The following is a 26,922-nucleotide window of genomic DNA, read 5'->3' as shown; positions in this document are numbered from 1 at the left end:
TGGTGTGGAAGGAGAGGGTGTGGGTTCGTGGACCACTAGCACCAGTACGCCATACTGCTTGGTAGGCCCACACCAGAACCATGCTAGGGCCAGTGTTCTTGTAAACCACATAACTAAGGAAGTAGAGAGGGTTTAACACTAAAGAGTGGGAACAAACAATTAAATATGGAAAGATTGAGTATTTCAAGGAGTGGAAACAAGGTAAAAAAATGATAATAGAAATATCAGAAATGCAAATCAAAACTGGATGTTAAGCAAAGTTATTAAAGGATATGGGACAAAGTCTAGGCCAAATATGGAGTTAGGCCGTAAATCAGCCATAATCTCAATGAATGGTGGAATAGGCTTGAAGAGTTGAATGACCTATTCCTTTTCCTATGTCTCCATGTTCGAAAGTTAACAAAAAGACAAAACTAACAGCTCTTCAATGTGTGTAGTGTTCATCTCACTAAAGAAATTGGTGGCACACATTGATGTAAATAAGTACAATCTGATAGCCACTACAGCAAAATGGCTGCAGAATGATGAGGATCGGATTCCAAATATTGAGGTATATGTGACATTCAAGAAGAAAAGGAAGCTAGGTAAAAGTGGAGGGCAATATTATGAACCAAGGATGGTATTATGCAACAGGCAGAGATGGCCTTGTTTCAGGAAATCAGGATATAGGTGGAGATAAGGAATAGTAGGTAAAAGAAGTCAGAAGTAGGAGTGTTCTACAAGCCCCCTAACAGTAACCACAATGTGGGGCAAAGTGCACAAGAATAAATATTGGGTCTTTGTGATAAAAGAATGGCAATAATCATGGATGACTTAAATCTACAAATAAACAGGAAAAATCAGACTGGCAACAATTGCCCGAATGAACAGTTCACAGAATGCTTTCGAGACAGTTTCTTAGGGCAGCTCTTCTGGAACCAACCAGACAGCAGGTTATATTAGCCTTGGTATTGTGTATTGTGACAGGATTAGTCAAACTCCGCAGAGTAAAGGGACCACAAAATGATTGAAAATGAGAAGACTAAGGCTAATATGTTAAATCTAATTAAGGGCAACTATGTGGGCATGAAGGTTGAGCTAGCTGCAATGAACTGGTATAGTCGAGCAGGGGATGAATCAATAGAGATGCAGTGGCAAATATTTGAGAGGATATTTCAAAATACTCAAAGTAGGTTTAAAAAATCCGAAAGGGAGGATTCACTACACTGGTTAAGTAGAGAAGTTAGGGAAAGCATCAAACCTAAAGAAAAGGCATGTAACTGCACAAAAGGCACTGGGTACATCAGATGATTGGCCAGGCCAACATCCCCAGCATCGAGTCACTGACCACTGTTGATTGGCTACAATGGGCTGGGCACGTCAGCCCCACAACCAGCACGAGACTCCCCGAGCAGGTGCTCTACTCCCAGCTCCAAAACAGCAGGCAAGCCCCAGGTGGAGAGAGGAAGCACTTCAGTGATCCAGTCAAGGCCTCAATGCCAAAGTGCAGCATTCCCATAGACACCTGGCCCAAGACCATCCAAAGTGGAGGAGGAGCATCCGGGAAGGTATCGAGCACCACGAGACCTCCCGTCCAGACAAAATGAAAGCCAGGCGAAAACAGCGAAAGGAGCACACTGCCTCACAAGGGCCCCACCCATCCCTTCCATTGACTACCATCTTCCCTAAGTGTAACAGAGCCTGTAATGGCCTTATTGGTCTGACAGCCATCTACGGGCTCACCCTGAGAGCGGAAGAGGGTCATCCTCATCTGCAAGGGACTGCTGAAAATGATGATGATGATGATGATTGATCAAAATAGAAAGGGTCAAGAATGACTAAAAGGTTAATCAAGTGGAAAATATCAGATTATAAGAGGAATAATATAAGAAATGTGATATAATATAATATGGAAGTGGCAGATGAAATTAACAATAATTTTGCTTCTGGCTTCACTATAGAGGATGTCAACTTTCAAAATATACGTCAATGACTTACAGAGGACATTGAAGCTGTGGTAGTTAAATTCATTGGTGACACAGAGATAGGTAGGAATGTATATTGTGAGAAGACAAGAAGCTTGCAGTGATAAGTCCAGTGAGTGGGTAACAATTAGGCAGATGGAGCAAAATGTGGCAAAATGTGAAGTTGTCCACTTTGGTCGGAAGAATGAAAGTCCAATGTATTACTTTAACGGTAAATGATTATGGAATTCCGTTGTGCAGAGATTTGGGCTAACAAGTGGCAAGCAACATTTGGACAACACAGTGCTAGGCAATACCTGTCTCCAACACAAGTGAGCCTAACCATCACTCCTTGACATTCGATAGCATTACTACCACTGAATTTCCCACTATCAACATCTTATGGGTTATCATTAAATAGAAATGGAACTGGACTAGCCAAATAAACAATGTGGCTATACAGCGGTTACGAATCTTGCTGCAAGTAACTCAACTCCTGCCACTTCAAGTTCGCATGCAAGTTACTCACCATCCTAACAAAGAAATATATCACCATTCCTCCAGTGTCACTGAAAATCCTGAAACTTTCTCCCTAACTGCATTGTGGGTCTACCTAAACCAAAGAGACTGCAGTGGTTCAAGAAGGCAGCTCACTACCACCGACTCAAGGATAGCTAGGGACAAACAATAATTGCTGGCTCGCATAAATGAATTTGCAAAAATGCACCACCCCATGAGTCTGACAAACCCTCCACCAGTACACATCTTGGTAGGTTCTTCATTACAAGTAGATGGGGAGGCACATGGAGAGAAGCATATCACAAATGTGAAGGACCAGGTTCTGAGGTAAGGAACAGCAGTGGAGAGTCCCTGTATATTGGTGCGGGGCACTCCAAATTCTTAAGTTTTGCAGAGAATAGGTCTCTATGAAGGAATGTATGTCACTTTCAGCTTCTAGTTTTCCATAGTTTTCTTCATGGCAATGTTTCAACCAATAAAAGTCAACTTGCCAACCAATCAGTACCCTTTCTCTTGTGGTATAAATTGCTGTGGCATTCTGAAATATTTTCTTTACTCACTAACGGAATAAGGGCGTCCCTGGCTAGGCAGCATTTATTGTCCATCGCTAATTGGCCAGAGGGCAGTTAAGAGTCTACCAGATTGCTGTGGGTCTGGAGTCACATGTAGGCTAGACCAGGTAAGGATGGCAGTTTCCTTCCCTAAAGGACATTAGTGAACCAGATGGGTTTTTCCCTTCAATCAACAATGGATTCATGGTCATCATCAGTTTCTTAATTCCAGATATTTTATTGAATTCAAATTCCACAATCTGCCATGGCAGGATTCGAACCCAATTCCCCAGAATGTTATCTAGAACTCTGGATTAACAATCCAGCAATAATACCATTAGGCCATCGCCTCGCCTGGCATACTTGCATTTAGGATGACAAAGACAAGACAAAAAAAAAAGACAAGTGAAGCATTTAATAAGTTATCCCTTTTAGAATAAGAATATGATTCCTATGAAATATAACATATGCACGTGCCTGCAGAGAAATCACACCTAGAAATATTGAGGTGCCTTTTCTCAGGCCTTCATGCTGGCATTTCATGGTGCCTCGTGTTCCATTTTATCTATATGAGTGTTTGGTAAAGGCTAACAAGTTGTGAACTAAATTAAAAAGATGACATTGAGTTTGTTCATGAACAATGACCTAACACCTTGGGTACCTGTCCTTTATTCATTGGTTAAAAAGATTCATACAAAGTGATTGGCATTTGGGTGAACTACAAGCCCCTAGAAATAGAATAAATTAATGAAACCTCAGCAGATAGCCTACTTCTTCAAATGATTGATAGACCAGGGAAGATGGTAAAAGATAATTGGAAAAGTTCCCAAACACTTGGGCTAAAGAGCTAAATGCCACCACTGCAAGCTACTGAGACCAGCACAGTCTGTGACAACTGCACTTTTATCCTCTGGTATCAGTGGACCATTCTCAGATTGTATAGGTTCTTATCTTAAACTGCTAAAACAAGACCAGAAGTTGAAGCAGGTAGCTTTTGATTAGCTAGGGTATCACCCTGAATCAGAATCTACCTGCTTCATCTGAAAATTAAGATTGACAGTTAACTGATTTTGCTGCATCTCTATGTCAATTAATCTCAATCAATCAGCACCCACTTCTCATTCGGTGTAAATGTATCTTTCTTTCTGAAGTCTGTTTCTTATAACCTAGCTCTGCTGAGCAGAAAAGCTTCAACTTCCAAGTCTCCTTTTCTTGCCTATTTAGTTAATGTGTCAGATCTAAACCATTGCTTCCTAACAAACCATGAATATTTATTATGAATATATATATTAAGTATTGAAAAAAATTATTGATAGTTAATTGCCTGTTTTAGCTGTCTTACAGGCAACATGTCTCCCCTTTCAGCAATATTCAGGAAATCTTAAAATTATGCTGTGTGCTATTGGAATCTGCCATGATAATAAATATCTGTGAAATTGCTTTGTCTTCTTTTTTAGCAAAGTTACAAATCTGTTTAATTGATGGATGTCAATGCAATTTGTGTCACTACGTCATCTTCCGTAAAAGGTAAAACAGCTTTCCAAACATAGGTACATGAGCACATGCCCCTTTAAAGATGGCAGCTCTACTGGTTCTGCACGAGGGTTTGTGACACACTTTGCAATCCACATTATCATTACCATAATCATGATGATTATTTTTCCTGTTTCAGGCTGTCTAAACTACAATTACTAGAACAATGCAAGATTTAGTGAGTCATATCCAGATGATTATCACAGCAATTATAATTTACTCTTTGATCACAAAAGAAACATGCTGCAAGTGCATGAGGGTGGGCACAAAAGTGGCACTGTTGGCATTCATGAGAAATAGGCCATGACAATGTGAATAGGCAGCGAGAGGTCATTCATCTTTCTCCGAACTCCAGTGACAATTCTGACTATATTTAGACTGTCATTGAACCCAGTCACTCCACGGTGTGATTCAAACTTCCTCCGAGCACTTTTGTCAATGTTTCATAATGACTCATGAAGTTTTGTTAATCCAAGCTATTCACCTACAAATCTCTGTGTATATCCTGAGTGTAACAGTGAACCATGCAAGTTACCTTCACCTGCAGTGGCTGGATATTGTCCCAGGATTGTGGGTCTCACCCATTGGTCTGAAAAATGCCAGAAAAGACCCTTCCGTTCCGGAGGAAGGTGTGGCGGGCACACAGGGTCTGCCCCGGGTAGAAAATCGGAAAACGTAAGTTCCTTCACTTAACAAAAATTTTTACTGACCTCAAGTTTAAAATTAATAACTTATATAGTATCATCCGCTGTTTGTGAAAGATAGTTCCAAACCTTCATGTGTAGACAGGGTACAACAGGGTAAAAGTCATGCTTTGGCTATACTAAGTCCCTGGTTAAACCATACCTGGGATTATGTAAGGGGTCCCGGATTCCATATCTTAGAAACGATATGCTGGGCTTGGGGAAGAGCAGCGAATAATAGCTATGGTTAAGTCCTAAGAAAGATTCCCTGGAATTTAGAAGGTTAGAGTGTAATTTGATCAGAGTCTGCGAGATAGTGAGAGGAACATAAAGAAACTATATATGGAGTAAAAACTATTTTCATTTGTTGGGCAATCCAGAATTGGGAACATGGTCTAAAAATTAGAACCAGATCTTTCTGGAGCAAAACTAGGAAACTCTGCCATGAGTGGTAGAAGTTTGGATCTTTCCATCTCAAGAACTAGATCAATTGTAATTTTAAATCAGAGCTTGCTAGTTTTTTGTTAACTAATAGCATTCAGGGAAAGTTAGATCTCAGATCTGTCATGATGTCATTAAAGTGCAGAAAAGGCTCAAGGGCGAAATGCCCTGCATTTGTCCTTTCCCCTGATGTGCTTCTTCATGTCAGGCACAAATCCTAATAAATGGTCCTCCTTCCTCTTTAGAAAATGGTTGCTGCTAAAAGATAAGGTAATATTCAAAGGCAGCCTGACTTCAATATATTTCCCACTGCTCTGTCTGGAGATCTGCCCCAAGTTGACCAGAATTGCAGATCTTCTGGATAAAAGGGCCAAGTTTCCGACTATAGCTGTTGAGTTTAAGGATTGCTCAGTTAAAGATAAATGTGTTGCAAATGATCAGACCTGAATTGGCATGTACTTTTCATGTGATACCAGGTATGGAGGGGTTATTTTATGAGGAGAGGTTGCGTGCATTGGGCCTGCACTTGTTGGAACACAGAAGAATAAGAGGCAACTTTACTGAAAGATTCGAGATTCTTTAGAGTCTTGGCAGGAGAGATGGAGAAAGATTGTTTCCCCCTGTGAGAGAGCCTACGACCAGAGGTCATATAATAGTACCAAAGTAAGGGGTTGTGCATTAAAGACATAGGCAAGGAGGAATTTCTTCTCTCAAAGGGTTGGGAGTCTTGGAATTCTATATCACAGGCATCTGTTGGGTGAGTCATTAAGTATATTCAAGGCTGAGGCTGATAAGGGAATCAAGAGTTTTGGGAAAAAGACAGAAAAGTGGATTTGAGGATTATCAAATCAGCATACTCAATGCGCTGAATGACGTACATTTGCTCTTGTGTCTCATGGTCTTATAGGTCACGAATCCAAGTACAGCTAAACTTTTGATAGAGCCTGTCACCAAAAATACAGAAATCCTTTATCATTAAGTTCTTGATTGATGTGTACAGAGGTGTAGGAGAACCTGAGAGTTTGTAAGGCTGTGGTGGAGCGAAGATGTTCCACACCACTTGCCAGGTAAAAAATAACATTAAACATACTTCATACTTTACCCTGTGACCGTATTGGTTATAAACAACAAACAAAAACAAAATTGCTGGAAAAGCTCAGCAGGTCTGGCAGAATCTGTGAAGGGAAGAACAGAGTTAACATGACCCTTCCTCAGAACAGTACTGGTTATGTTGAGTTGTATATTTTTATCCAATTATTTTTTCCATATTTATTCCCTTCTGAAGGCAGCTACCTCAGCCAGTTTTTACAGTTCACTGGATATTGGCGGATCTCCAATGGCCAATCCTTTGTATAGGTTTGAGGTGAGAGGGGAGAGATGTAGAGGAGTCCAGACAGGCAGTTTTTTCATTTGGAGGGTGGTGGGTGTCTGGGGTGGGCTGCCAGAGATGGCGATGGTGGAGGCAAGTACAGTTTTGTCAGTTAAGAGACATTTGGATGGGTACATGGATGGGATAGATATGGAGGGGTATGGACCAAATGCAAGCAAGTGGGACTAGTTTAGTTGTGAAAACTAAGCAGCATGGGCAAGTTGGGCTGAAGGGCCTGTTTCCACACTGTAGGACTCTATGCCTCTATTAACATCAGACATCAAATAAAACAGGTTGCTAATTCACTGTGAACCCCTTTCACACGACTGGTGCAGAATCGTTTTACTATATGTCTTAGCATTACTTGAGGTTTCCAATGCTACAGGTGACTGATCAACGGAGTGTAGGTGAGAACTCCCAGTTTTCACACTAGTCGAGTCAATGAGACGCTGTAGATTGGGACAAAATAATTCAGCAAACAGGAAGAGTCTCAGAAAGCAATTTGAAACACAAGCAGGACACTAGCCAAAAGGAAAGGACTGACATCTGTTAAATACAGATTCTATCACATATCCATCCAGTTCAGTTAAACCTGGAGAAGATTAATGGGGCTGAATTAATTCTCTGGAATGTTCCTGTCCCATAAGTGGAAACAACTTAGTAAAATCAAGCAAGCAATTTGTCCACTCTAATCCAGAAACTTTATGAAAAGGTAGCAGATAGTCTCCATAAAGAATTTCAGAAGGTACTAGGTTCAGGAAAAAGGACTAAAATACATTGTAAATGACTTTAAAGTGAATTTTAAAACAAAATGCTAAGAATAAAATTTGATAAAATAAGCAATGTTAAGTGTTTAATCGAATGGGGGTGAAGTTATAAAATAAAGGTGTTGGCTAACAGCTTAAGATTATGACTCTAAGGCTAAGGCAATGGTCTGTTTATAAAAATACACATGAATTCTTTTTAAAATTCTGGTCGCCTGTTTCTTGACTAAAAACAAGTGAAAAACAGCAGGAGAAAGGAGGAGAAACTAATCATCCGCGTAGTCAGGTATTGCAATTTTCAGTCAGGCCAGTAGCATGACACTACTTCAAGCAAGACACTGAGAATGTATGAAACTAGGAACCCAACATCAACTGTAGGACCCGATGTGCAATTTTCAAGTGCAAATGATGGAGTGTATGCTAACTATGCCATGCCCACTTGTACCAGCTGGTGAGCGGCCTAACTAGTCAGAAATAGCCTTGACCAGATATGGAAGAGACATTTTATAGAGCCAAGAGCAGGAGCAGCAGTATTAGAGCATGTTGAAATCCCTCTAGCCATGGCCTCTCCACAAGGTTTGACCAACACAGCATGGGAGCTGTCCAATTTTGTAGCCATCGAGAATCTGTGAGCTGCAGTTGATGGTTGGCATCTGCTGGCCATCAGTTACATTCAAATATGGCTTGAACCTGAAAATGATTTGGTTCTCACAACATTTTGCTTGGCTGGGAGACACAGAAACCCCACAAACTCAGTGTAGAAAAGCACCTTGGTTCAAACATGGAGAAAAGAGCTGAATTCCAGAGGTGAGGTGAGACCGACGGCCCTTGATATCAAGGCTGCATTCAACTGAGTGTGGCATCAAGGATCCCTAGCAAAACTGGAATCAACAGGTGTCAGGGAGCAAACTTGCTGGTGGTTGGAGTCATACCTGACACAAAGGAAAATGGTTGTGAATGTTGAAGGGCAATCATCTCAGCTCCAGGACATCTCTGCAGGAGTTCCTCAGGTTAGTGTCCTAGGCCCAACCATCTTCAGCTGATTCATCCATGACTTTTCCTCCATCATAAGGTCAGAAGTGGGGATGTTTGCTGATGATTGTACAATGTTCAGCACATTCGTGACTGTTCACATACTGAAGCAGTCCATGTTCAAATGCAACAAGATCTGGACGATATCTAGACTTGGGCTGACAAGTGGCAACTAATATTCATGCCACATAAATGCCAGGCTATGACCATCACCAATAAGAGTCAATATAACCACCACCCTTTAACATTTCAATGGTATGACCATCACTGAATCCCACACTACCAGCTTACTGGGGGCTAGCGTTGACCAGAAACTTAACTGGAATCTTCACATAAACACAGCGGCTACAACAGCAGATCAGAGGCTAAGAATACTGCAATGTGTTACTCACATCCTGATGCCCCAAAACCTGTTCACCATCTACGAGGCACAAGTCAGGAGTGTGATGGAATACTCCCCACTTACCTGGATGGGTGCAGCTCCAACAACACTCAACAATCTTGACACCATCCAGGACAAAGCAGCCCGTTTGATTGGCACCACATCCACAAGCATCAACTCCCTCCATCACCGACGCTCAGCAGCAGCAGTGTGTACTATTTACAAGATGCACCGCAGAAATTCACCAAAGATATTTAGATAGCACCTTCCAAACCCATGACCACTTTCACCTAGAAGGACAAGGGCAGCAGATATTTGGGAACACCACCAACTTCAGTTTGCCCTCAAAGCCACTCACCATCCTGACCTGGAAATATATCACCAGTCCTTCACTGTCATTGGGTCAAAATCCTGGAATTCCCTCCCTAAGAGCATTGTAGGTCAACCCATAGCAGGTGGACTGCAGCGGTTCAAGAAGGCAGCTCACCACCACCTTCTCAAGGGCAACTTCGGACGGACAATAAATGTTGGCCAGCCAGCGATGGCGACAACCCACAAATGAATAAATCAATGAATAAGTAAAACCTCAATAGATTTACGCTATGATTTAACCTACAATGACAGGATAAAGACTGAAGGAAAAAAGTCTATGGCCATTGACAATGACTTGCATTTGCATCCACAGAACAACAGCCCAGTCACCTAAAGAAAAACTGAACTGTCCAGTACTACATTAGCCAGGGAACATGTGATACATTTAACACTCATATTACAGAGGAGAGTTCATGCTACAGTTGATTGCTGGAAATCTTTCTCTGATACTTTTGAATGCAATTTTGCTAAGCCTTCTATGGAGTATATTGGTCACAGCTACGCAAAACTGTTATGTAAAACCTAATTAATGCTGAAACATTTGGGCAGATTTAAGTAACATATTTAAGTTTGATAAATGAACTCTGTTGATGAATGAAATTTGATCAAATACTTAATATAATTTTCAACACTTATTCTTCTAAGATGTTGGTTTTGTTCAAATGATCTTGTATTTTTGTATCTGACTTCAACTTAAATGAAACAAAAACAGAAATTGCTAGAAAATCTCTGCAGGCTGGTATCATCTGTGGAGAGAAAGCAACATTAATATTTTGTGTCCAGTGACCCTTCTTCAGAATTACAAAATCACTGGACACAAAATGTTAACTCTGATTTCTCTCCACAGATGTTGCCAGCCTGCTGAGATGTTCCAGCAATTTCTGTTTTTGTTTCAGATCTCCAGCATCTGCAGTTCTTTTGGTTTTTATCTTTAATGATCCTGGTGGTTAGAAATTAAATCTATTTCGTCCAGTGTTGCACTGCACGCTGCTTGTGATAGATTTATTTTGTCAAAACAGTGTAACTTCACCTGGCATTGACAAGGAAATTAATTTAGAAATTTATAATACTTAAACATGGATTCAAATTAGTTTTCCAACATGTGTTTAGTGGAAAGGAAAGCATTTGCCGTTTTCCTTCAAACACTGATCATTTATTAAGTAACAATTAGTTAGCTTTTTACAAGATTTAACATTGAATAATCTAATAATCAGGCAATAATTTCTTGAGTATCAATCCCTTTGAACTCTTCCCCATATCAGTAGCACTTGTTCAGAGAAACCTGCTCCTCAACTTCATTCCTGAACCTTCATTTTCTTTAATTTTATTTCTAATCATTGGTTTCAGTTTTAGTTTTAGACTAGGCTTTTGTTCCCAAATTTTAGTCTAATTTCAAAGTTAGAGAAAAGAATCATCTGATATTTAGCCATTCTGTTCCATAATTTCATTTGACAGTTTTCATAATTTTTCTCCAAAAATGGTAATATCATGTGATTTACAAGACTACAAGAAATATTACAACCTAATAAGCTTCAGCTGAGTTGACATGAAACGCTTTAATCATCCTTTTCAACTTCCAATACGCTGCAAAAGTACAGTGCATGTTTCAGAGCAAAAAATCATTTTAGTTTTCTTTTTTAATCTTGAAATGTTGCCTAAAACTTTTGTCTTCAAAATATTTCAAACTAATTAATATAGTTGATGATAACTTCATAATTTTGGTTAACAATTATTTTCCTCATTTTTGTTTTACAAGGAAGACAATAAAGCTAGAGATCCCTGCTGAAAAGTCTGCAAGTATAGATGTCCAGCCTAGCTCCGGATCAAGTTCAATGCTATGGTAGAGCTGCCTCTCAACATTCACTGTCAAGACCAGTACTTGATGAATAAGGTACAAAGTACAACTGATATATGTGAAAATGACCACAGCAGCTGTTACCATCTTTCAAAGAGGACAGGACAAAATTGCCAAAATATCTATTTACGACAAGGATAATGGCTTCCAGGATAATGACAGAGGGATTTGTTTGACTTCTGTACCTTTCTTTCTAAAGAAGGCATGCTGACTGTAATGATGAATTCGAATGCAGTAGAAAACCAGAGTTTGCAACAGACACAATGTTGTGTAACATTAAAATTCTCCAGAAACCTTGCTTCAAACTACATAAAGAACCTTGTACATTGTTAAAATTAGCACAATTTAAAAAGCTGATTCTAGCATCAAAATCAAATCAGAAAGCTTCACGAGTAGTAAAATTTGATTAACATTAATTAGAAGTAACTAGTTGGAAATTGAGGACGTAACACATTCTTCACTGTTTTATTCAAATGCTTGTTCTCACAATTTGAGCTCCTGATTTCCTTCAGGGTCTTGTTCCTTGTAAAAGCTATTCTAACATTGTACTATGTTCATTTTAAACTTTGATTTCTGCACTTACAGATCACCAGGGCTAATCACATAATGGTCTGCCATTTTATGGCAACATCTCCCCCAGATGTGCAAAGCTGGAACTTCCATTACCAATGGTGAAAGTGCTGAGTTATAATGTTAGCAATTTTTGTTCATAAGAGTCTTCTTGTTTCTGAATGAACAATCTATGGTCAAAATATTGGAAAATGGTTCACCAAAGAAATGGTATTTATTCATTCCTGATTTGAGATTTCTGCCAGCTTCAATAAAACTCAATAGAATTTTATTTCTGCTGTATTATATTTAAGATTTCTTTTTAATGATTTATTCTAAGAGTCATGACAAAATCCTAGCTGTATTACTAAAGATTTGTGCTGCAGAATTAGCCATGCCTGTGGTTATGCTCTTTCAGCCCATCTACAAAACAGGCTTTTACCTGACAAAGCAGAAGATTTTCCATTCATGTCCTGCCCACAAAAAGCTGGACAAATTGAATCGAACCAACTCACACACCATTCGTCTATGCTCAATCATCAAGGGAAGATGTTGTTGATCATTGCTATTGAGCAGGATTAACACAGCTATAACTTGTTCACCAATATTCTATTCGGGTTATGCTTGTGTCCACATACAACCCTGAGCCATATGTGAATAAAAGAGCTAAACTCCAGAGGTGAGATTAAAATGAATGTCCTAGACATCAAGGCAGCAGTACATCGATGGTGGCATCAAAGAACCCTGTCAAAATTACGATTGATATGAATCAAGGGGAAAAGTCCCCACTGCTTGGAGACATACCTAACATAAAGGACGCTGATTATGCTTGTTAGGGATCAACCATCTCAGTTCCAGGAAATCTCTGCAGGAGCTCTTCAGGCTCCTGTTCAAAGCCCAATCATTCAGCTATTTCATCAATAACTTTCCCTCCATCATTAGGTCATAATTGGAAACATTTGCTGATAATTGCAGTGTTCTGTACCATTCAGATACTGATGCAGTCCATGTCCATACACTGCAAAATTCAAGCTTAAATTGATAAGTGTCAAGTAACAGTCATACTACTCAAGTGCAATGACCATCTCCAATGAAAGAGAATTTAAACATCTCAAATATTGCGGCTACAAGAGCAGGTCACAGGTTGGGAATTCTAAGACAACTAACTCACTACTTGAGGTTGGTTGGCTCGCCAAGCTGGTTTATTGTTCCACAGACGTTTCATTACCATGCTGGGTAACATCATCAGTGCAGCCTCCGATGAAGCGTCGATGTGTTTTCCCGCCTGGTTTTTAAACTCTGGAGTCCATTGAGCTGGATTGCCTCACTTCCAGTTTTCCTTTGTAGTGGAGTGTATATGGGGTCGAGTTCTTATGGCTTTCTTTGTGGAGTTCCAGGCTTCCAGGAATTCCTGTGTCTGTATCTGCTTAGCTTGTCCCAGGATTTTGGTGTTGTCCCAGTCGAATTTGTGGTTCTCCTTATCATCGGAGGCTGCACTGATGATGTTACCCAGCATGCTAACGAAACGTCTGCGGAACAGCAAACTAGCTCGGCGAGCCAACCAACCTCAACACCCACAACCCGAGCTACAAATCTACTCCAAAACCTTAGGAACTCACTACTTGTTTCTCCAAAATGGTTTAACTATCTACAAGGTTAAATTCAGTAGTGTGATACAATACTCTCCAGCTGCCAGAATGACTGTAGACACTAAAGAAGCTTGACACCATCTGGGACAAACAGGCTGTTAAATTGTTATATCATCCAACACCTTAAAGATTCATTTCCTCCACCACATTGGCAGCAGTATGTACTAACTATAAGGTACACTGTTACAACAGAACATGATTCTTTCATCTCCATTTTTCTAACCCACAAACTTTACCATCTAGAAGACCAACAGCAACAGAGAGATGGGAACACCACCATCTGCAGGTTCCCTTCCAAACCACACATCATCTTGACTGGGATCTATATACCCAAGTATTTCACTGTCACTGGGCCAATATCCTAGAACTTCCTTCTCGCAGTATTTGGTATGAGTCCATCCGCTCCTGGCCAGTCATATTCATTTTTGCTCTCTCTCTCCTTTCCACCTTTTTTCTTTTTTTCTTTTCTTCATCTTCTTGATGTCGCGGGGAGGCCAGAGTAGCATCGGCAGTGACTCCTCGCTCGTAGGCCCAATGTGTGGACTCTTGAAAAGACAGTGAGGTGTCAGCTGTAGCGATGACAGGGTGGGTACTCTTGCCTGTGGTAGGCCCAGAGTGTAGACTCTTTCACCAGCGATAGTTCGTGCCCAGAGCAGAGGCACCTGGCTGCGACAGGCCTGGAGCGGGGACGTTGCTGAAGTCATGGAGTCACGTTTGGGACCCTGGCCTATGACGATGAACTCTTTTAAGTGCTTTCTTTTTATTCTTTTGTCACAAAAAGGCGCCAGACTGTGGCAACAGAACACTTTTCACTGTATTACTTAAGTATATGTGATGACAAATCATTCCTTCCTTCTTACAGCACTGTGGTCACAGCGGTTCAAGAAAGCAGCTCACCATCACTTCCTCAAGGGCAAAGAGGGATGCAAGACACATGCAACTCTGTCAGCAAAACCCTCATCCCATGAAAGAATTGCAAAAAGTTATACATTTATTGACATATAAACACACACAGTTAAAACAAATATACTAACTAATGCACTAGAACAGTAGAAAGGAAATGTAACTCATGTCTATATCTTTAGTAGAAATTTCTAACCTGAAAATGGCTGTTGCCAAATTAGTAGCTGAGACCATAAGACAATTAGATATAGGAGCAGAACTAGGCCATTCGTCCTATCAAGTCTACTCTGTAATTTAATCACGGCTGATATGTTTCTCAACCTCTTTCTCCTGCCTTCTTCTCGTAACTTTTCATCCCCATACTATCAAGAATCTATCTATCTATGTCTTAAATATACTCAATGATTTGTTCTCCGCAGCCTTCTGTGGCAATGAGTTCCATAGATTCACCAACCTCTGACTGAAGAAATTCTCCCTCATCTCAGTTCTAAAGGGTCGTCCCTTCAGTTTGAAGCAGTGCCCTTGGGTCCTAATCTGTCCTACTAGTGGAACTGAGAATGTTATTGGTAACTATGGAAATCTTTTGTCCCCAATTTTATTAGAGGCAGTAAACTGTTTAAAATAAATGGATTGACATAGGCGTTAAAATACAAATTAAAATAAAAATACTGATGAGGATAGTCATTTGACTCACCCAGAATGCCATGCTCCATGTGACATCTAACTGTTTCTTAAATCAGTTTTCAAGGGTCTGAGTAATCAACAGGCTAAAACAAGTTGAGGAGAACATCAAGAAGATGGTAACTTATTTTAGAGCAAGCCTTATACATCAGGAGAAGGAAATATTCCCATGACAGTATTTCAAGGAAGTGCAGGTATCCTGGATGATATTTAACCCTCAATTCAGAAACAGATGACCTGGTCTGAACCATGTAGCTGGACATACAAACAAACCTCAGGGCTCTTGTTGTACAGTAGTAGTGTCCTCTGGAGTGTCTACCTCTACATTCAGACAGAGCTGGAATTCAAGCCCCTTCTGCTCCCGAGGTGTGTATTAACATCTTTGAACAGCTTGGTTAGGAAATATCCACAAATGAATGGAGAACATTTTGTGACCTCCAGTGGTTGTGAGCAGCATTGCATGAATTAAAACTTTTTGTTGCTCACACTGCCGTTAATTGGATGGCAAATGACGGCCACCAACATTAAAACTGCTGAGTCATTCCTGCTGCCAGCAAGGGCAGACTCAGGACCTGATGGTTGTGACATCAGAGTCTTAAGATCTGCAGTAAAATTCAGCACAACCCAGAATCATTTCTTTTAAAATCAATCCTGGGATGTGGCTATCACTACCTAGGCCAGCATTTATTGCTCATCCTTAATTGCGCAGAAGGCAGTTAAGAGTCAACCAATTTGCTGTGGGTCTGGAGTCACATATAGGCCAGTCCAGGTGAGGATGGCAGATTTCCTTCCCTAAAGGACATTAGTGAACCAGATGTCCTTTTTTCACAATAATCAACAATGATTTCATAGTCACCATTAGCTTTTAGTTTACAATTTTTTAAATTAATTCCAAATGCCACCATGTTACAAATTTCACCATTTACAGTGGTAGAATGCCCCAGACATTTGACCTGGAATTCTGGATAGTTAGTCCAAAAACGTTACCACTGCACCACTGCCTCTCTAAGCCCCACATAGATTGATTAGAATATCAACTCGCATATACTGCATTAATTTGAATTATCAGTTAGAATGCTACAAACTAGACCATTAAAACTGCTTCAATTTTGTATTCTGTGCAGGTAAGTGGATAATGGATCTACAGTCACTTCAATACAGCAATACATCATAATACAGGTCTCACAGATTGGATTATAGATTTTGAGGGCTGCTTTGGGCAAAGGGTGAAGTCAAGTGCTTAAAGAGGACTTACTTGTTTGAAAGGTTGGTTTTAGCACACAATTTAGCACACATAATTTCTGATTGTCATCATTTGAACTTGTCTGGTGAACTAAGCACTTGGAGCTTTGGATCTTAAGAGCTGATCATACACAAGTTTCATGTGACAGTTTATGTGCTCTCCTCACAACCACTTCCACTGTGAGATTCACTGACTATCATAAAGGAGGATGGGTCAGAGACTGAGCGATCAAGGTCCTGGGAAGGGTATTGGAGCCCGATGCAGCACATCCAAGGAAGGAGCAATATCCTGTTCCCTCCTCTTGTCCCAGTTGTCTGCAACAGTTAATGTTGTTCCTCCTGGCCTCACATCTTCCTTGTACAAATCAGACAGGATTCCTAGCAAGATGTCCAGGTGCAAACACGTATTATTTCATGAGGGGCACAGATAAGGTGAAAGGCAAGGGTTTTTTCCCCATGGTGGGAGAGGTCTTAACTAAGGGGCACATTTTTAAGGCGAGTGGAGAAGATTTGTAAAGGACATGAGGAGCAATTTTTTTACACAGAGAGTGGTTCATGTATGGAATAAACTTCCAGAGGAAGTGGTGGATGCGGGTACAGTTACAACATTTAAAAGACATTTAGATAAGTACTTGAATAAGAAATGTTTGGAGGGATATGGGCCAAGCACAGGCAGGTGGGATTAGTTTAGTTTGGAAACATGGTTAATGAGGACTGGTTGGACAAAAAGATCTGTTACCATGCTATGTGACTCTACGACTCTTGGTCAATCTTGCAAGGTAGACTACCATAGCAGCTGCTCTTTTTAGTTGAAGTGTTCAAAGAATTTTTGGAATAAATATTTCTGGAGTATTAATGAAACCTTGATTATAATGTCTCAGAAATTCTCTTGATGTGTTTCCGAGGCCGTCTTCATTTTCCTGTAACAAGTGAGCAAGAAATAATGAGTTTCCCTTCATCACCAGCGTCATTAACGTAATCAGCAATGGGCAATAAATGTTGGTCTCCCCAGCAAAGCCCACATCCCATGAATGAATAAAACTTGAAATCCATGTCAAAGCTTTGTTTATTCCTCAATGGCTCGTCATGGTTAAGAGAAGGTATTAAGGCAGAAGCTAAACACCAAAAACACATAGAAACATAGAAAATAGGTGCAAGAGTAGGCCAGTTGGTCCTTCGAATCTGGACCATCATTCTAGATGATCATGGCTGATCATGCAATTTCAGTGTCCCACTCCCATTTGCTCTCCATACCCCATGATCCCTTTACCCACAAGGGCCACATCCAGCTCCCTCTTGAATATATCTAACAAACTGGCCCCAACAGCTTCCTGTGGGAGAGAATTCCACAAGTTCACAACTCTCTCAGTGAAGAAATTCTTCCTCATCCCAGTCTTGAATGGCTTACCACTTATTATTAGACTGTGATCCCTAGTTCTAGACTTCCCCAACATCGAAACATTCTTCCCACATCTAACCTTGTAACCTTTTTAATGATGACTAGCCAGCATTTTAAGTGTGAGTCAGGCCCTTAGCCCTCCCCATGGCAGCTGTTTCTTACATTCATCTTACAACTTCTTTGGCAAAATGGCATTTCTGATAAAACAGGAGCTAAACCAGTGTTGTAGTTCCAGATCCCAAACTTATTGACCTTTCAGTACTTTTAGCATCTAAACTCCCTGACCCAAATTGTCCTTGTAACTTTTGGCATACATAACAATGGGTATTGTAATCCATTTTCTCTGTATCATGGTAAAAGCTGTCCTCCCTCATGATTAATCTGTTTCAACATGACTCACAGGATAGATTAAAAGCAATTTAAGAATTTTTGTTTTTGATTTATTTGCACCTATCCTAAAGAAAGAGTTTGCATTTACATATGAATTTTACAAACACTGGAAGACACAACGTTCCTTATAAACAATAGGGTACTTTATATTGAAGTGTGGTCACTGTTGTAATGTGGTTATTGGGGCAGACATTCTGCAGCAAGCCCCTACAGACAGTAATTGGAAATAGCCAGATGATCTTCTCTCAGGTGTTGGTTGAGGGGATAATGTTGACCAGGACATCTGGTACCACCTTCACACTCTCATTTAGCGCGATAAAATCTTTTGGCCTGAGAAGGCAGACCATGCATCAACTTAATATCCCATCCAAATTGATTATTTTCCATTTTAATCTTCTATTACAAATACTAAGAATTCACCAGGGGAGATGTTGGCAAGAGGAGCCAGCAGTCTTTTCTTTTCTACCTGAAACAGTTGTTAGTCTGAGATAATAAGGTGTACAGCTGGATGAACACAGCAGGCCAAGCAGCATCAGAGGAGCAGGAAGGCTGATGTTTTGGGCCTAGACCCTTCTTCAGAAAACCCTTCTTCAGGATCTAGGCCCGAAACGTCAGCCTTCCTGCTCCTCTGATGCTGCTTGGCCTGCAGTGTTCATCCAGCTGTACACCTTGTTCTCTCTGATTCTCCAGCATCTGCAGTTCCTACTATCTCTGTTGTTAGTCTGTTCATTCTGCAGCACTCGTTTCACTGTACATTAGGTCTTCTTATCAATTTTAAAGTACGATTATCAGTTCACACCTAGATTATATGTTTTGGATTGCAAACCTACTGTCAGATTCAACTACAATTACTCATTGCAGTCATCTGCTCTTAATATTTTTACTCTGGCTTTATTTGTTCTTGTCCACTGCAGGTAACTAAAGGCTTTTTACATGTGCTAAGGAATGTGTACCCTTAAAATTTGTGAACATGAATTTGTTTCTTCTTAATTTTTCACTAAGATCCTCTAAAGTCTGCTTATATTTTATTATCCCACTCCATCCATTGATCACCATTGAGTTGAAGAAGAGGTGGATGTCCAGCTATATGAGACACAGTCCAATATATTATCACTGGTAAAAATACCAGCCCATTTTGAGAATAGTGGGGAAAATAAACAGATATTCAAAGGGGTAATTAATGAGAGCATGTTTCCCTTCATGGGGAGTCTAGAACCAGAGAGCATAGTCTCAGAATAAAGGGGTATCAATTTAAGATTAAGGTGAGGAGGAATTTCTTCTAAAATGGTTGAGAGTCTTTGAAACTCCGTGCTACGTGGAGCTGTGGGGGCAGAGTGCTTGGGCATAGTTAAGGCTGAGATAGATTCTTGAGCAGTGGGGGAATCAAGGGTTACGAGAAAAAGACAGGAAAGTGGATGTGAGGAATGTCAGATCAGCCATGATCCCATTGAATGGCGGAGGGGCTCAAGGAGCCAAATGGCTCTTAACAGTTGCCCATCCTTTTCTTCCTGCCAGCTTGCACTTTTTGTTGACTTACCTTAATGTAAAACTGATGGCTGGGGAAGCAGGAGGGAAAACATCAGGCATGCTTTGCAGCTTGATTCAGTGCTTAAACAGTAGTAATATTGGATGAGTAAGTGGTAGCTACCTAGAAGCAAAGCAAACACAGCTTGATCTTGAATCTCTCTTAGTGGATAATTTTAGAGTTGCATTGACAGACTACAATTACAAGATGCTATTCACAGAAGATGTGTGCTAGATGACCTGGGCTGTACTGGAAGAAAATTATGCGGTGCATTGAGGGAGGACTTAGGAGAAAATGTTTAAAATGAAGTCCTTTTCTTAAGAAATAAAAGTAGCTGCTAAAAAAACTCTTAAAAGATTTATAAGCAAAATACAGTGGATGCTGGAAATCTGAAACAAACACAGAGAATGTTGGAGAAAATGAGCAGGTCTGGCAGCTAACACTATTTTGATTTGATTTGATTTGATTTGATTTATTATTGTCATACAAGCTGAGGTACATGAAAAGTGTTGTCTTACGTATTTTTGATCTCCATGGAGAGGGAAGCAATTAATGGTTCAAACATATTATGACTCATTTTCAATCTGTAACTCGGGTTGCAGTTGGAGTTGTTGGTTGGTTCATTAGGCTGACTGGTTTTCGTGCAAATGCTTTGTCTCCCTTCTAGGTGACATCGTTAGTGCTGTTTAGACTCCATTGAAGCCCTGTTGTTCCATCCTGTTCTGAATTTATATGGTCCGATCTGTCGCGGTGGGGAGTCTTGTTTCCGGTTTTGTAACATAGTGGTATGTAGATGGGGTCTATTTCAACATGTTTGTTAATTGCATTGGTGATTGAAAACCAGGCCTCCAGGAATACCTGTGCTTGTCTTTGTCTCGCTAGTCCTAGTACTGTAACCTTGTCCCAGTCATATTGATGTCCTTCTATGTTGAAGCGTATTGAAATGAGGGAGAGTTGGTTACCCTAATAGCTTCATCTGCCTGGCAAACAAACAACACCAAGAAGACACTGTGTGCCCCAACACATTGGCCATCCTACCCTATGTTAGAAACACATTAGAACTGACTACAAGACTCCTACGACCTCTTGGAATAAGGATAACACGCAAACCAACAGCCACACTTCACCAGTTACTCTCAAAGATGAAAGACCCCATAGCCACAATGAGCAGGACAAATGTGATATGTAAAATACCATGCAGCAACTGTGAAAAACACTACATAGGATAGATGGACAGGAAACTCGCCACCAGGATACATGAACACCAACTCGCAGCAAAACAGCACGACCAACTTTCCCTCATTTCAATACACTCCGACATAGAAGGACATCAATTTGACCGGGACAAAGTTACAGTACTAGGACAAGCGAGACAAAGACAAGCACAAGAATTCCTGAAGGTCTGGTTTTCAATCACCGATGCAATTAACAAACATGTTGAAATAGACCCCATCTATATACCACTACGGTACTAAACCGGAAAAAAGACTCCCCACCGCAACAGACCAAACCATATAAATTCAGAGCAGGATGGAACAACAGAGCTTCAATGGCGTCTAAATAGCACTGACAATGTCACCTAAAAAAGGAGACAAAACGTTAGCATGAAAACCAGTCAGCTCAGCGAACCAACCAACAACTCTTCTTCAGACTCTTCTTCAGTGCTGAAGAGTCATACCAGACCAGAAACATCAACTCTGTTTCTGTCTCCAGAGCTGCTACCAGACCTGTTGAACTTCTCCTGCATAATCCATGTTATGATTTTAAAAGGTTGTTGATTTAAGTGCAGAAGTATATATGATCAATTAATGAGCGACAGGTTCAGTTCCTGGTCTACAGGCATTACAGAAAGGTGAGAAATAGTAGCAGGAATAGGTCATTTGGCCCATCAAAACCACGCTCTTCAATGAGATCATGGCTGATCTCCACATCCAGGGACATTACCTGGCCAAAATCCTTTTTTTATATGGTTAATATTACTGATTTCTTCAATGTTATTGATGTCATTGTGGTTAAAAATGCAAATACAAGTGCACAGTTTAAATTAATTCTGTCAATGAAGGTGTTCTGCCATTGTTCTGTTTTAAAATAATGCAATAATCATTCCTACATTGTTATAAGTATGAAAGTTATAACATTGTCATTTTTTGTGACTGTAGTGCTTAAGTTAAAATAAAATGGGAAACTGAATCAGAACATGTGACCTATTCCGAATTCTATGTAAAATAAAGGGTGACTTCATATTATGAGGATAAGAAGGGCAAAAATCAAAAGACTTTTTGAGAAGTCAAGATATTCAGATCTGTGGATAACGTCAAGGGCATCTGTGGTGACTCTGTTTAGACTGTTAGTCTCCAAATCTCACAGAGAGGTATTAGGCATGCCTCATTTTGCAAATGGTTTTTAAACTGCCTATTTAATTAAAGGATAGAAAGGAGCTGAGGATCCAGAAGGTATCCAATTAGCATTTCTACACAGATATAAGGCTCATGTGATTCAAGTTGCCGTGGAGATGGGCTTTGAGGTAGGAAGATCTTAAAATATCCCTGAAAATCACAGACACAAGTCAGTCTATAAGAGTCTAAGAGAAAGCAAACAGATAAAGAAAGCCAGTCTTGCACCGAGAACAAAGAAAATATGAACTCCATTGTTCATCACATAGAATGTAGGTGGGAGCTCACATTCAGATTGAAGACCTTATATGGATTTTAGAGGCTGGAAGATTTTGTCTTACTTTGGCTCAAGGGAGGATTCTCTCAAATAATCGCACAGCAAAAGCCATTCTTAATATGAGAAGTCTCCCAGTTGGGAAAAGAAAAGGAAGCATGCCATCAGGGTTAGAGAATAATTTTGGATTGATTACGGGGGAATGTAATGTCCACTTAAAGGACAGAGTAAAGTATAACCATGACATGGGACCCAGGATCGGCTATCGTATTAAAAGTCACATGGGGAATCTTTTCCACAGTAAACATTGCCTACAAAAATTGTGCCAGTTTTTCTTAAGTTTGCTTATTACAGCAAAATTTTTCAGACTTTAATTCTTCTTCTGTGGTCGATCCCTGGAATTCAATTTTCTTTTTAAGTTAGCACTCTCTACAGGGATTGTAACACAGTAATCACACATCAGTACCACTAGGAAAGTACTTTAGTCCTTGTGAAAACATCTGACAAATACGTTCTCAGTCAGATGTTGATATGGTTAGACTGCCTAACAAGATTCCTCAAATAGATTCATATCTGGAGAAAAATAGCCAGTTTTGATAACAGGTTTGCCTCTTCCAAATTGCTGCCTGACCTGTTGAGTGTTTTAATATTTTCCATTTTTATTTCAGATTTCTAATAGCTGCAGTAATTTTCTTTCGTTAAGAGTCATGTTTCCCAGCCACTGCATTAAAAAAAAACAAACAACTTTCGCTGTGCTACTCAAGTACAAAAAAGCAACTGTTTTTTCATCTGAGAAAGTATGGCAAATATTCACAGCCCACAGTGAAAAGCAACATGGAGAAAGAACAAAGAAAATACACACTGAAAATCAGAATAAAACTGTGATTTTAGAAATCTGTCATTTTCAAGAAGTAGGGAAAATTACAGGATGAAAGCAATTCCACAGGCCTAGGGAATGGAAGAATTGGAGCCAGAGACTGTAAGATGAAGTATAGTTTGATTTGATTTATAATGTCATATGTACCTAGGTACAGTGAAAGGTTTTGAATTGCATGCAGTCCAGGCAGATCATACCATACAAAGTGCATTAGAGTAATAGAACAGAGTGAGGAATGCAATGTTACGGCTGTACAGAAGGTGCACAAAGAGCAAGATCAACATTAAATTTAAAATTTGAGAGGTCCATTCAGAAGTCTAGTAACAGCAGGGAAGAAACCGTCTTGAACAGTGTTTATGTGTGTTTACATGTGTTTAAGCTTTATTTAACACAGCTAAGAACGACAGTGAACTGAAAGATTGCGATAAAGATTGGATGCTAAATGTGAGAAAGAGATCACCAATAAATATAACTTTAGAGTTAACGTTTATAACATTTCAAAAATTTATATGAATATCTTGAAGCAAAGAAAATAGTCCAAAGTTACAGAGCTGCTACTTTATTTATAACTGTCACATTCATTGTTCAGGGTAAACAGTAACATTCATTAGTTAAATAGAGCTTTCTCCATTACTTCATTACTGTACCTCTCAATATCAATTATTTGACAACTTATGGGATGAGTATATTCCAGAATTTGTGACAATATTTAACAAAGACTTTTCTATGCTGTCATTCCTATATATAACTATCCATTACATTTTAACAATATCCATTCTTTTATTGCAAAGCAAGTCTTCAGAAGCTCCCATTTGCAAGACAATCATTGCAAATACTTTAGAAACCAAACCATGCCAAAGTTCCACCTCACATTTCACCAACTAGGCATATTTTAAAATATGCAGATTTTTGTTTTGCTTTATTATAGCTTTCTTGGATTGTTAATTACATTGCTTTGTTACCCAGACAAAAAAGCTAAGAAAATGCCAATGAAGATGACTCAGTCTCAAACCATATAAAAACACAGGAACAGTTTTAAGGGATAAACAATTTCAGATATGAATCCATTATGGGTGGGTCAGCAGGTTAATTTTAATGGTTGAGTAGTATTCAGAACTTCTAAATGCACTATACATATTCAGCATCAGAGAAAGACTGTCCCTGGGGGTGCCTAACATGAAGCTTACACCATAACTCCCTTTGTATTTTCCTGAACAAGACCTTCTTCTTGTTGCAAATCCTTTCATAAGTTCATCGTTTCTTTTTCTGAAGCAACAGTCAATGCCACTATTTCCCACATCACTCGTGTGGCTTAATTACATTTTGCGAGTGACTGGTAGATGAGATCCTCACATTATTTCTCTCATTACATCGAAAGCATTTGCCACTGGCATCTGGCTATTCTCCAGCTTCTGATTCAGCTAGAGGCAAATGCATTGCTAATCAAAGGAAGAATGGATAATGCTTTAAGTTGATCATGCAGCTTATATTGACTCATGTAGCATTAACCATTCAGTGTCTTAAAGAATTTGGAAACTAGGGTCTAGATCACAGAGCTTGAAATGACACAAATGCTACATGGAGCCTCAGTACCCCTGGTTGGAAACAAAACAAAAAAGTTAGTTAGAGAGAGTAGGAACTGCAGATGCTGGAGAATCTGAGATAACAAGGTGTAGAGCTGGATGAACACAGCAGGCCAAGCAGCATCAGAGGAGCAGGAAAGCTGACGTTTTGGGCCTAGACCCTTCTCTGCGAAAACTGCATGCGCACACATTGTTTGTGGACAGGTTCAGGCTGAGCTGCAGGGGAATAAGGACAAAAATAAAAACATAAGAAATAGGAGCAACAGTAAATATGATATGTCAAGCTGCTCTGCCACTCAATACTATAATAAGTGACTCTCAGCTTCAACACAACTTTCCTGCCCACTCTCCATACCCTAGGGTCACCCAAAGAATCTGACTATCTTAGTTTTAAATATATTTGACGATTCAGTATACCCAACCTTCTGGGACAGAGAATTACAAAAGTTCATACCACTTTGACTGAAGAATTTTTTTTATCTCAGTCCTACATGACCACTGCCTTATCTTGAGGTTCCACCGCATTCCCCGATACCATGTTTAGATTCCATTGCCAGAGAAACAAACTTCTTGTATCAACCCTGTTCATCTCTTTCAAAATCTTGCATGTTTCAATGAGATCATAACTGCCACCTATTCTGCTAAATTCCAGCAAAAATCAATCCAATTTACTCAGTCTCTCATCACAGGTCCCCCCTTTCAGCCCAGGGTCCAATCTGGAAACTTTCACTGTTATGCCTCATTGCTGGTGTATCCGTCCTTAAAGGCGAAAACCAAAACCGCACACAGTCTTCCAGAATGTGATGTAACCAAAGGCCAGTCCAATTGTAATAAGACTTTGTTATTCCTGCACTCCTGATTCCCTTGCAGTTTAAGCTAATGTGCCACTCATCATCTTTATAGTTTGCTCTAAAATGTATCATTGTTGAAAACCCATACTGTTCCTAACTCTGCCAATCCTTTTTCTGATATGGGGACACTCTACATTCCAGATTTACCCATGTCCCTTCATCACCTCATTTTTCAGTACAATGATGATTGTATTTGTGCCATTTCCTGTTCTTTGCCACAAAATGGAAATATTTCACTAACATTGCATCCAATTTTAATTTCTCCCTTGCCTTCACAAGCTGCATTTTTGACTTTTCCATCTCTATTTCTGTAGCAAAATAGTAAACTAACCTCCACTGACATACATCCAGCAAATTTCTTGTGAAAAATGTTCCATTCTCCCAGTTTGTCTTTTCTTTCCAACAGCCTAGCATTGTTCTCCAACAACAACAAAAACAAAAGTTGCTGGAAATGCTCAGCAGGTCTGGCAGCATCTGTGAAGAGAAATCAAGAGTTAACGTTTCGGGTCCGGTGACCCTTCCTCAGACCTGATAGTAGCTAGGCAAATGTCGGTTTATGTGCAGAAGGTAGGGTGGGAGGAGCAGGTAAGGAGTAAATGATAGACCCCAAAGGGAGAAGAACAGTTGGACAGGCAAAGCAGTGAATAACAATCTGGCTAGAAGAGTGAATAGCTGTTAATGGAGACTGTTAGTGGCTAACAATAGGTAGTGTGTAATGGCAGACTCTATGATAACAAGGCTTGGTGTGTGGGTTTGGGGGCTAGGTCAGGCCCTTCAATTATTGAACTCAATATTGAGTCCAGAAGGTTGCAGGGTCCCCAAGCGAAAAATGAGGTGTTGTTCTTCCAGATTGCATTGAGCTTCGCTGCAAAACTGCAGCAAACATACCTTCCAGGTGAAGTAGCACTTTACCTACATTTTCCGCAATCTTGTCTACTGCATTAGCTGCTCACGATGTGGTCTCCTCTATAGCAGGGATCCGAAGCATAGACTGGATGACTGTTTCGCAGAACATCTACGTTCTGCTCGCAAAAATGACCCTGAGCTTCCAGTTGCCTGCCACTTTAACACAAAACCCTGTTCCCTGGCCAACATCTCTGTCTCAGGGTTGCTGCAGTGTTTACTCCATACCCGCTCCTCCCACCCTATCTTCTGCATATAA

The sequence above is a fragment of the Rhincodon typus genome, chromosome 30, assembly GCF_021869965.1.
Source record: "Rhincodon typus isolate 14 chromosome 30, sRhiTyp1.1, whole genome shotgun sequence".
Lineage (NCBI taxonomy): Eukaryota > Metazoa > Chordata > Chondrichthyes > Orectolobiformes > Rhincodontidae > Rhincodon > Rhincodon typus.
Note: the sequence above shows the minus strand (reverse complement) of the source record.